This window comes from Equus caballus, chromosome 2 (genome assembly GCF_041296265.1).
Source record: "Equus caballus isolate H_3958 breed thoroughbred chromosome 2, TB-T2T, whole genome shotgun sequence".
Taxonomy (NCBI): Eukaryota; Metazoa; Chordata; class Mammalia; order Perissodactyla; family Equidae; genus Equus; species Equus caballus.
In genome coordinates, this window is record NC_091685.1 from 22,979,562 (window position 1) to 22,991,856 (window position 12,295).

General features: G+C 48.5%; 1 protein-coding gene across 4 annotated transcripts in view; it reads left to right on the forward strand.

The window, feature by feature from the left end:
* The window catches only part of CSMD2 (CUB and Sushi multiple domains 2), a 592,855-nt gene that overhangs the window by 14,542 nt on the left and 566,018 nt on the right, over positions 1-12,295 (forward strand). The window lies entirely within an intron of this gene.

The following is a 12,295-nucleotide window of genomic DNA, read 5'->3' on the forward strand; positions in this document are numbered from 1 at the left end:
AGTCCCTGGTGTCCCCACCCCTGGCTCTGGACCCATCTGAACCGCAGGCTCCATCTTGGGACCATTCTCATCTCTGGGGCAGCCTCATCCACTTACTCTCCTGAACAACCGTATCTTCTACATCACAGAAAAATTGGAAACAACTAAAAGAAACAAGTGTACGAACGTTGCCATTGAATTTGGGTAGGGAAGCACTGAGGACGCTGTGCCTGCGCTACCCAGGAGCGTCACTGTCCTCATCACCATTCCTGCTCCCCGTTTCTCTAATCCCTCCTCCCCTTGGTTCCCTTCCCATTAGTCCGTAAACACACTTTGTTTTCATCTTTAAAACACACTAAACAACACCCCTTCGTTGACTCTGCACCCCCTTCTGGCTGTCACCCGGCTCTCTCCTTCCCTTCCCAGCCATGCTTCCTGAGATGGTGTCTGCCAAGTCATTTCTCAGCGCCTGTCATCTGGCTTCCACCCTCCTCACTCCAGGGGAAGTGCTCCAGCCCAAGGCACCACATGACTTCCTACTTCGCAAATCCAAGCGTCTCTCTTGGCTTCTGGACTCTTCTCAGTCTGGCCGCAGCCTGCCTCTTGACCTTCCGTCTGTCCTTTCCCCTCTTCAGCATCTGACACTGCCCTCCCGCTTACAGGTTGCTTTCCTGTTGCCTCTTCCAGGCCTTTGGCCTTAGCCTTCCTCTCTTTGGCTTTAGCCACTATCCGAACGGCGATAATCCCCATGTCCCACATTTAGGTCTCCTGGGCCCTGAACTCCAGACCCACATACCACCCTGATGGTCTGTGGGCCCCACACTCTCAATTCCCCCCTGACTGGCTCCCTTTCACTAATGGTGGATTCTTGAGCCTTCCCACATCCTCACCAGTGCTGCTTGGCTCGAGCCTCACCCTTTGCTTCTGGACCCTTGGGACCCAGCACGCTGGCACTGGCAGTGGCAGCAGTGTGGTCTCCCATGGCCACTCTTGCCTTCCTCCCATCAGTGGTGCGTGCTTGGGTCAGAGAGATACAGGGAGTGGGTCCACTCTCTGGGATGGGCGGGGAGGGGCAAGACAAAGATCAGTGAGAAGCTGGCACCCCCTGAGGAAGTGACAGAAACTCTGAAGCTCTTGGGACAAGAGTGAACTTGGAAGACGTTCAAGCTGATATGCCACTAACACCTGCCCTAGCAGCCCCTTCCTTCTGGGCTTCCGGCTGATGGGGTATAAGAACAAAGATTGCTAATTGGCTGGGGCAGAAAGTACTGATTCATTTCTTGATAGCTGGGCATGTGCCTGATACCCCTCAAAACAGGCTTTCTGGTGCATCATGGAGCACGCGGCTCAGCCCTGGCCAAATGGTACCTTCCACCTGCCACCAGGAGTCTGAATCTTGGGCGCTGAGCACTCAGCAGCCTCTGCAGAATCAGGGCTGGGACGGGGTCTGCATGGACAGTCAGTGTCCACTTTCCCAGCCAGCTCTCACGACAGGCTTGCTCTACCACCACTCCCGTCGTTGTTAGGTAGGACAGGGGCAACTGGTGAACAGGCTTTGCCTTTCAATTCAGTGGCCCTCCCCACGGGTAAAACATGGCCCAGTGAGGGGTGAGGTGGGAGGTGGCAAGAAGCCATGCCCAGCACAGGGGGAAGGGAGGCCCCCTCCTCTGTGCTGAGACTGCTCTGGGGGAGAGGGGCAAGGCTCCTAAATGTCTCTCCCTCCCTCAATACAGCCCACATTTGTTATGATGGGGGCGCTCTCCCAGTCCCTGAGTTGCTCCCAAGAAACTTAGGGTTTTTTTCCCTTAAGATTGGCACCTGGGCTAACAACTGTTGCCAATCTTTTTTTTTTTTTTTCTGCTTTATCTCCCCAAACCCCCCTGTACATAGTTGTATATCTTAGTTGCAGGTTCTTCTAGTTGTGGGATGTGGGATGCTGCCTCAACGTGGCCTGACGAGTGGTGCCATGTCCGCACCCAGGATCTGAACCCTGGGCCGCCGCAGCAGAGTGCGTGAACTTTACCACTCGGCCACGGAGCTGGCCCCTTAGGTTTTGAAGCACTGTTTCCAGGGGCGTGGATTCTTTTCCCTATATTTGTCCCTAAAAGACATATGTAACTGCCAGTTGTTTTCGGGTCCATCACCCGCCCTGCGACAGTGGTGGAGACTCTCTCAAGGGGCAGGAGCAACTTCACCAGCGCTCCCAGCTCCCTTCAGATGTGCCCTGCAGACTGTGGAGGCAAAGTCACATCCAGCACTAGGAAGCAGACAGGCAGCCCTGCCTTTCCACCTTCCCGCTCTGCCCTTCCAGAGCCCCAGCCCCCGTCCCACCGTCCTGTGACCTCGGCCTTTATCCCTCTATATCATCTGAGTTGAGGCCCTGAGATGTTCCTGACTTGGGTGGTTCTGATCTCTGGCCCTGGGAACAAGCATCTTCTTGGGAACACATTCTTACCCCCTTTATCCAAGGCTGAGACTACTTGCATTCATTTCCCCAAATGCCCCACATGGCAATTTCCCCTTTCAAAGCAGCAGGCAGCCCTGCCAAGGGGCTGAAATTTCTCATACAGTTAGGCAGGGGGCCTGGGGAACCCAGCATTCCTTCATTGTCAAGCCTCTGGGGTCCCTGGAGGGCCGTGGCTGAGTCCCTCCAATCGGAATGGACAAAGGGCAGCGTGACCTCACTGAGTGGGAACAGTTCCAGCCCGGAGCAGCTACTTGGCATTTCTTTGGCCTGTGCATTTTGATCGCAGATAAATGCAGTTTCTGTTGGGCCCTTTGAAATCTTGAAAATAGCTCACAACCTCTCATTCCTGCCTTTGAAGCCCCGTAGGTGTGTGGGAACTCCAGGCGGGGAACACCGAGCTTGTCCAGTTCCTCTACAACCTCCCTGCCACGCCTTTCTTCCTCTCTCAAGTTTGGAAGCAACTGAGTGAAAAACACAAGAGGAATCCACTGGAGAGATGGAAATGTCAGCTTCATTACTGATAGAGATGATTGGAGCATGTGGCTTTGGATATGCGGCCAAATTGGCTTGTTAATATATCACTTTTGAATACCCACTCACGGGCACAAGGGGACAATCTTGGGCCTCCCTCACAGGGGCCAAGCCTGCTGGGCAAGGTTAGGGAGGTGCCAGGCATGTGGGGCTGGGCTGAGCGAGCCACGTTCTTTCCCCAAACTCACTGTTTAGACAAGTCACCCCCCCTGCCCCAGCCCCCAATAGCATGGAGAGAGAGTGAAGGTCAGAGAGACTGGAAAAATATGTGTGTCTGCAGTGCTTTGTCCTCTAGGGCCGTGGAGGGGGAACACCCTCCCCTCTAAGGAGACAGGAGGGGGACAAGCATGTGCTCTCCTCCATGGCCACCAGGATCTGGGCCTGAACAGGTCAGCATCACCAGCAGCTGAGGGGTCTGGGGCAGGCGAGACAGGCCCCCCCCACCCCCCAGGGAGGAAGACTTGGATGCCAGGCAGCCTTGGAGGTTTCTCAGAACCCTTACCCCGACTGAGAGGAGATGTTGACTAAGACGTTGATCATCTGGCCCGCTTATCTCTGTGACATATTTAAATAAGAAAATAAATCGTTCGTTTTTCTTCTCCCTTCATTGTCCCCTTGAAGAGTAAATGGAGAATCTGCTTCATCCAGGTGAATCGTTAGGAAATGGCACCGCTGCTTAAAATGCATCCGCTCTGGAGTCAGACCTGCTTCTCCTTGGTTAACTTCTTGATGGAAACTGATGTCCGATTAGGACCGGGCACCATACATTTGCTTTGCAGATGAAGGACCAAACTGAGTGGAAGAGGAGCAGGCGGGAGACGACAGAGAAGATTTCTAGCATAAGGCGGTAGCAACGCCAAGAGACTTTTTCCTTCTTTCCTCCCCCCTCCCTCCTTCCCTCCATTCCTTCTTTTTTCCTTCCTTCCGTGCATCCCACCGTTTGTGCACCCATTCAGCCGAGTTGTGCTGAACTCCCACTTTGTGCTGGGCACTGTGTGGGGTTCTGGGATGTAGAGCTGAAGACATGCGTGGCATTTGTCCCCCCTGTACACCCCCAATGCCCTAGGCTTTCATTCTTTCTAATGTGTCACCCCCGGGCTGGATAGATAATTAGATAATTTAAATGCAGTGTGATGAGTGTCACACTAGAATTTAGTGTGGGACTGGGATGGGGGTTATGGGAGCACAGAGGAAGGGCAGGAATCCAGCCAGGGGCTATCAGGGATGACTTCCGGATCTATTTTGAAGGTAGAGCCAACAGGTCCAGGGGGATTCAGTCTGGGGAATACAGAGAAAAGTAAACAGCGGCTTCATTAGCTGGTAACTATTGCAGATAACGGCCAGGGAGGCAGCTTCTCTGGGGCGACCATGCTGCCTTGCCTGTGTGGGACACCTGCTCGATTCTGCTTCTGACTACCTTGGTCACATCGCTGAACCCAGGCGCTGTGCCGCAAGACCCCCATGAGATAGGTGGCCCAGTTATTCCCATTTTGTAGAAATAGAAGGTGAGGTTTGAAGGAATGAAATGACTTAGCCAAAGATCACACAGCGGGAAAGGGATGGAGCTGAGACACCAACCGTGTGGAATCTTGCAATAGTGTTTCCACAGCTGTGTCCACCACAGCACACAACCCAGGATCCCTCGACGGAGTCCAGCACTGGCACTCCTCACACACCATTGCTATAACAATAGCAGTTATAACATCATCTTCATGTTTGGAGTCCCCACGATGAGCCACTGTGCCGAGCACTTTACAGACCCCATCTCATATGAGTCTTACAACAGATTTGCAAGCTGGATGGCATTATTATCCCCGTTTTGCAGATGGGCAAACTGAGGCTTGGCGATCTAACTAATGGCTCAGCGTCACACATGATTGGTAAGTGTTAGACCTGAATTAGAACCCAGGGCTGCACAACCCCAAGGCTCATGCTGCTGAGCAGAACATTATTTACACCCTCCTTTACAGTTTCATCAAGGAAATGGAGAGAAGGCGCCGTTCTCATCCTGCGTCACTCCCTGCACGTGTCCCTGTCGCTGGCCAGGCCTCATCTGTGTAAAGGGGGCAGCCATTCCTGCCTGCCTGGCTTGGATAGAGACGGTGGCAGGCTCACCAGGGCCCGGCAAAGACCCGGTTTCATTGGTTTGTAAGGCACTCCATAGCTGAACTGCAGGGCTCTTGTCTCCTGAAGGCCGGGTGTCTGCCTGAGAGGAGACTGAGGCGGCAGAGAGGAGCCACGTGTGGGCCTTGGCTCCAGGGACAAGTCGTCTGATCTGATTGTTCAGATCCATCGTCTCTTGGATATGCCCATCATTTGCTCACGACCATCAGATGAGGAAGGATAAGAAGCTCTTTGGAGACTGAGGGGGCAGCTGGGGCAGGATGACCCCTGTCTCTTCTCCAAAGGCCCCAGCAGCAAAAGGAAGGGGCACAGGAGCTGCTCAGGGTATCTCATGACTCACACATCACACTCCGAAACAAATATGTGCCCAGCTCTGTGCAGTGTTGCTGGGGTGCGCGGAGGCTGTCCCTGCCTGAGCTCACATTCCCATTGGGGAGGCACACGTGGAAACACACAGTACGTTGCTGTCCCCAGAAACCTGGTAGTCATCCTTGATGTTTCCCTTTCTCCTTTCCTCCCCCCACCTCAAGCCATGAGCAAACCCTGTTGGCTCCACCTTCAAAATGCATCTGGGATCCAGCCCCTCCCACTGCCTCCATCACAGCCCAGGAGTCCGAGCCAGCGTCTCCTTTGTCTGGACTCCTGCAGAAGCTCCTCTGTGGTTTCCCTCTTATTTTTGCCTCTTGTCACTTTTCCTCCAACCCAGCAGCTGGAGAGCTTTGAATAGTCGTAGTCAGAACATTCGTTTCCCCGCTCAGAGTCTTGCAGTGGCTCCATTGCGTCCTTTCCGTGTTCTCACTCCTGGTTCCCTCCCTGCCCTCATCTCCCCTGAGACTGGGCTGGCTTACTCTGCTCGGGCCAGTGGCTGCCCTGCTCTTCCTCGGACTTGCTGGCTGCGGACTGGTGGTCTGGGGCTCGGCATCCCCGGGTGGCATCAGGACTCACTCCATTGCTTTTATCAGCTCTTGGTCAGCTGTTGCCTCCTTGGGGAGGCCTCTCCAACTTCCTTATCCACAGTAATGCCCTCCTTCACTTTGTGTTACATTTCTTTATGGTCCTTTTAACCACCTGACATATTGTATATGCATTTTTCCCCCATTTACTGTCTGTGTCCTCAAGTAAGCTCCACGAGGTGGAGGAGCTGGGTGCTCTGTTCTCTGAGGTATGCTCGACTCCTAGGACAGTCTTGCACGTCATAGGGGCCCAGTGAGTATCTGTTGGGTGTGGAATGAATGAATGGAGAGATGGAACCAAGACTTATGGAAGCCCAGAGGATGGAGCAAACAACTCCAGTGTGTGGTGGGGTGGGGTGGGGGTCATCGTTGGGTGAGTTGACAAGTGAGCCGGGACATATAGGAAGAGCAGGCAATTTTCTGGGGAAGAAAGGCGGGGATATGATCCCAGGAAGAGCCCCCAGACCTCAAGGGCCCACTGTTGACAGGAGCAGAGGAGGAGTTCCACGTGGTGGGGGTGCACCTTGTGTTGTGGGCAGTGCCACAGAATTGAGCTTCGCGGGGTTGGGGGTGGGTGTGTGGGGGGGTGTGGGGCAGTGGAGGAGGGAGAGCGTGGCTGCTCCCTGTGAAGAGATTACCACCCTGGCCTCTGGAGCCAGCCCAGCTGGGTGTACATCCCAGCCCTGCAGGGAAACCTCATAAGTCACCGTTTGAGGTGGCTATTAACTCATCGCTCAGGACCTGGGAGAACAGGGTTGGGGCGTTGTCGGAAGCACCGGTTGGAGCTTCAGAGAAACCTAGGCTTAAATCTTGGCGCTGCCCAGTACTAGCCTGCATAAGAGACTTAATAATCTCCTTCGGCCTCAGTACCCTTCTCTAAAATGAGAACAGCAATCCCTAATTCACAAAGTCTTTGTGACGATGCAGTGAGATGATGTACATGAAGCACTCACCTAGGCCTGGCCTGGAACTCGGTCATGGTTGCCAAGGCAACGAGGTCTGCTGAATCCAGAGGGATCAGGAACATTGGGAGAAACTTGCTCATTAAGCTCTTCCGGGGCCGCAGGTGTTCTCCAGACATTTACTTGGTGCTCATCTGCGAGGGGCCATGCTGTTGCTCAGAGACCCTGCACTCTAGGCTGCTCCTTCCTTCGGGTCCTCAGAGGCCCATGCTCCCTCCTGCCTCTGGGCCTTTGCACATCCTGATTCCTTAGTGTGGGCTGTCCTTGCCCCCTTTCGCCTCATCAACCAAGGCTCATCTGTCACATCTCGGCTCAAGGGTCACTTCCTCTTCTGGGACCCCCAGTCTAGATCATTCTCGTAGAATTGTGTTCCTCACCCTTGGAGAGCTTATCTCAGACGATAACTAAACATGAATCAGAGTTATGCATCTATTATTTCTCTTCCTCATAGACTGTAAGCTTCTGGAGGGCAGGGACTGTGTCTGGCTTGTCCTATCATCCTATCTCTGGACCACCGACAATCCTTGGCAAATAGTATGTTCTCAGTGAATATGAAGAATGACTCAGGGAAGATGGAAGTGACATGCATAATTACAGTGACCTTGTTCCTTCCCAGACAAGACTGGGAAGACTGAGGGAGCTGCCTTACCCGTGAGCCTCACAGTCTTAGGAGGGGGGCCAGCTCTTTCTAAATATATAACAACAACAATAATAAATAGCACATACTCAGTGCTTCGTCGCTGTGCTAAGTGCTCTGTAGACATTACTTCATTTCGTTGAAACATCATTATTATTACGTGAGAAAAGCAAGATGCTGAGAAGTGTGTATAATATGATCCCATTTTAAAAAGATAAACAATGTCAAACCCTGACTATATATGTAAGTGTGCATATGGGAGTATGTAAGTTGATGTTTGGATATGGTTTATGAGCAAGAATAAAATTATGGGAAGATGCAAATGAGGTTGTTAATATGGGTTCCCTAAGGGTGTGTCTTGGCTAGTGGGTAGCGTGGACAGGTTAGAGTGGGCAGTGAGAGACAGAAAGCCAAATGAAAGGAGGAAAAGTAAAATTGCCCTAAAACCCCACTATGCATAATAAGATCATACTCATGTATTCATGCAAGATTATGTGTGAACGTGTATGTAAAAAGAAATATAGAAATTCCTCCAGCAAAGAGGTGCAAGCTGCTGGCAAGGGTGCAATATGATGGGCACTTTCATAAACTGCCTGTGGGAGTGTAAATTGTTACAAACTTCCTGTAAGGCAACTTGGCGATACATTTTCAACAGCCTTAAAAATATTCATGTATTTGGACTCAGGATTCCACTTCAAAGAATTTACCCTGAAGAAATAACTAGAGTTGCGGTCAACCATTTGTGTGTGAGATGCAGAGCATTATTTATAATAAAGGGAAAAAATGGAAATCAACTAAATAGCTAATAAGTAGAGAAAGGTCAAACAAACTGTTACATCAAAAACTAAATTGCAGAATCATGGCAACCCTGTAGACACGAGTACTCCTGTTATCTCCGTCTTAAAGTTGGAGGCTTATGAAGGTAAAGTAAGTTGGCCTTAGTTACATGGCAAGTGCGTGGTGCAACAGGATTTGAACCCATATGTATTTGCAAAAACATGAGAATTCTTGCTTTATGGATAGGCTTGTGAACCAGGTGAACATCAGTTGTTTGACTTCTTCTACTGGAGGAAATTGTCCGAAATCCTTGAAACCTTGATCTGGGACCTGCTGAACCGTAAGATGTGGAGGGATCCCCAGGAGAATCATCAAAGTGACCTCCTTTTCTTTTTAATGAAGTAATATATAGCCTTTAGCCAGCCTCAGACAGAGTGAGCTCTCAGTAGACACTCTAACTTGTAATTAACACCATCATTTTATCTTGGTTAGAGAAACAGGAAAATGGGTCTTTTTCTTCCTTATTGTTCTGATTTCTTCTCTCTGGGTTAGCTTGGAAATCGCCATCCTCGTGGCAGCTGGTGGGAATGAAAAATGCCAAATCTTTTGGGTGAGATCTGGGTTTGAATTCTGGTATTGCCTCTCAGCAGCTCTGTGATTTCAGACAAAGTACTTAACCTCTCAGAGCTTCAGTTTCTCCTCTGAGACTCTTTGCAGAACTCAGAGAATTTCAGTGAAGATGAAATTAGATGTCAAATGGACAGCGCCTAACAGTTCCTACTTTGAAGAAGGTATTTGTTAAATGTTAGGGTACTTGCCTTCCCAATTGGAAGCCACATTCTTCACTTGAAGCCTTGCTGAGTGACACTAGATTATGAGCGTTTTTAGGCCAGGTTAGACCAGGCCAGACCGGGAGGTAAACTGGGCCAGGGGCACGAACATCATAGCTAGGGCTTTACCCCAGGCTAGAGTTCAAAGTAGGCGAGGGGGAGGGAGAGGAACGTGGTGACTGGGACCCAGAGTGGGTGCTAGAGGATAAAGGCAGCTTATGAGTCTGATGTTTTTGCTCTTGTTGGCACCTAGAAGTCACAGCTGATCAGAGGCCAGTAGGAGAGTCTGGGCATGAAAGAAAGATGAGGGATGTGAAGTTTGAATAAAGACTTTCTGTTGAGCGGGCTCAGGTATGTACTGGGTGAAAAGAACTTAGGAGGCCTGGGAAAGTAGCAGGGTTTCAATCACTTTTTTTTTTCTTATAAATTCACTTGACCTTGGTTGACCCATCTCTTCATCTCCAGAGGCATAACTGGGTCCAGGCTATGGGATGAGATGAAGAGATGCAGTTGATTAATGGATGAGTGGAGGGATGAATGGATGGATAAATAGGGTGGATAGATGGTTGGTGATGAAAGGGTGGAAGGATAGATGGGGTGGATAGCTAGATGGGATCGATGGGCATTTGGGATGGCTGAATAGATAGATGGGCTATTATGGGGGGGGTGGTGAATGCACAAATGGCTAGGATGGGGTTGACTGATAAGCTGGTAAAATGGAAGGATAGATGGGATAGATAAGCTCGGTGAATGGATTGGATGAATAAATGGAAAGATGAAAGACTAGGTGGAAGGATTGACTTGCTAGATTATACAAATGAAATGGGATGGTTTAATGAAAGGACTGAGGGAAAGGACAATGGGTAGATTTGTGGATGGGTGTATTTAAGAGTGTTTGGCTAGATGAATGGCTAAGAGAAAGGACCCAGGGATGGGTAGATGGAAGGATGATTGCATAATGGATAGATCAGGGTTTTCATAATTTATTGTTCAAGCAAACCCATCTGGGGCTCGCTGGTCAAAAGTGGAGATAAAGGCTGGATGAGACAATAAAATATTTTGGCTCTTTAGAGGACTTACCTGGGGATAGGAACCTGGATTCCTCTGCAGCATTCTCTCATCAATTCCCATGGTGTCCTTAATGAAAATTCTTGGTATATCAGGCCTAGAACACCAACACAGACCATGTCCACACACCTCTGTGAAAACAGACTGTATCTATTTTAATGCACAAACATAGTCTTTATTGACTCTGACATGCAAATATGAAATATGTCCACCCTGGCATTTACACTCACGTGTAATTTGTGATAGAGACCACCTCTTTGCACTCTACTGGAAACCAAATGAGATTCAGTGTCTAACACAGCACGCCAGGTTGGCTGGGATGGGCCAATGGGAAGGTAAACCAGGTGGCTCAGGGGCCCTTGCCTTGTTTGATGGGTGTGGGGTTTTATTCTTTGTTAAACAAGTAATTTATATTGAAAGCCACCTGTTCAGCGAAACTGTTTTTAGTTGTTCTTTATCAAAGCAACCTGGGCGGCTGAGGATATAGCACAGAAGAGGTCTCCAAGGGTCTCAGTCGGGGCCTGAACAGTCTCCAGGATGCAGTTACCCAAATCATCTAATTTTCCTCTTCTTGCAGTCATGCTTCTCTCTCTTGTGCGTTCTTTCTCTTTCTTTTAAGTTAGTTATAACTGCTTTCCAATTACTATAAAATTCAAACAGCAGAGGAGGACATATGATGGAAAAAGACCTTCTCTCCACTGCAGATCCCCAGGCCCACTTATTAGTAGTTTCTCCTGAATTACACCAGAAATTATCAAAACACACAAAAAAAGTAGAAATATGACACAAATTCCTTTTATCTCACACAAATAGGATCATTCTAGATACATCAAATATACTATTTTATGACATGCTTTTTTCTCTTGGCATTATCTCTTATACATCTTTCTGGGTAGCAATATACTGATTCATCTCATTCTTACTAATGGTTGCACAGTATTCCATAAATTACACAAATTACTCAATCAGCCCTTTATTATTTAGGCTTTTTCTAGCTTTTGTCTACCCCAAATAATACCACAATAAAATAATCGTGTATGTTTGTGTGATTCAACATGGACGAACTAGTCTATAGAATGGGTTTATTGCCTCAATGAGCATATACATTTATGCTGATAAAAGTGCCAAATGGCATTAATGTAAATACTACCGATAGTATTTGAGAGTTCTTGGTTTCTCGACATCTTGGAGTGCATCAGAATCACCTGCAGAGCTTGTTAAAGTATGGATTTCTGGATGCAAGAATTTCTGAGATCTAAGGTGGAGTAGGTCTGGGACAGGATTGAGAATTTGCATTTCTAACAAGTTCCCAGGTGATGCTGATGTGCTGATTCCAGGAAGCACTGCTCTTCACATTTCTAACAACTTTTTAAAAACTTGCCAATCTGATATGTATCAGGTATCTCATTGTTGCGATTTTTAAAAATTACAAATGAAATTGAGCATCTTTGTATGTTTGTTAGTCTCTTTATCTCTTTCCTTACAAACTGTCTGTTCATGCACTTTGCTTATTTTCTATGGCATTGTTCATAATTTTTCTTATTGATCTGTAAGAACTTTTTGCATATGAAGGACACTGGCTGTTTTATCTGTAGCAGTGTGGCAGATCTTTTTCCCAGTTTAAAGTTGTCTTTAGATTCTGTGGTCCCTTCCTTCCTTCCTTTCTTTCTACATATAGAGGTTCTACATTTTTATGCAAATTTGTCAATGTTTAGGCTTTTCAGTTTTGTGTTATACTTAGAGAAAGGTCTTTCTCACTCTAAGATTATATAAAAGTTAACAATAAATGTGTGGTAATGCTTGTTTTTTACTTCTAATCTAAAACTGGGCAGCAAGTGTTACTATGGCAATGTAGTAATTACTTAATTGAAAATGAGAATGTGAAGGCTTCACATTTCTGAATTAACCCAAAGGGGTCTTTTTAGCATCTTCATCCCTTGGGCCTGTAAGAGAGAAAAGAAACTCCC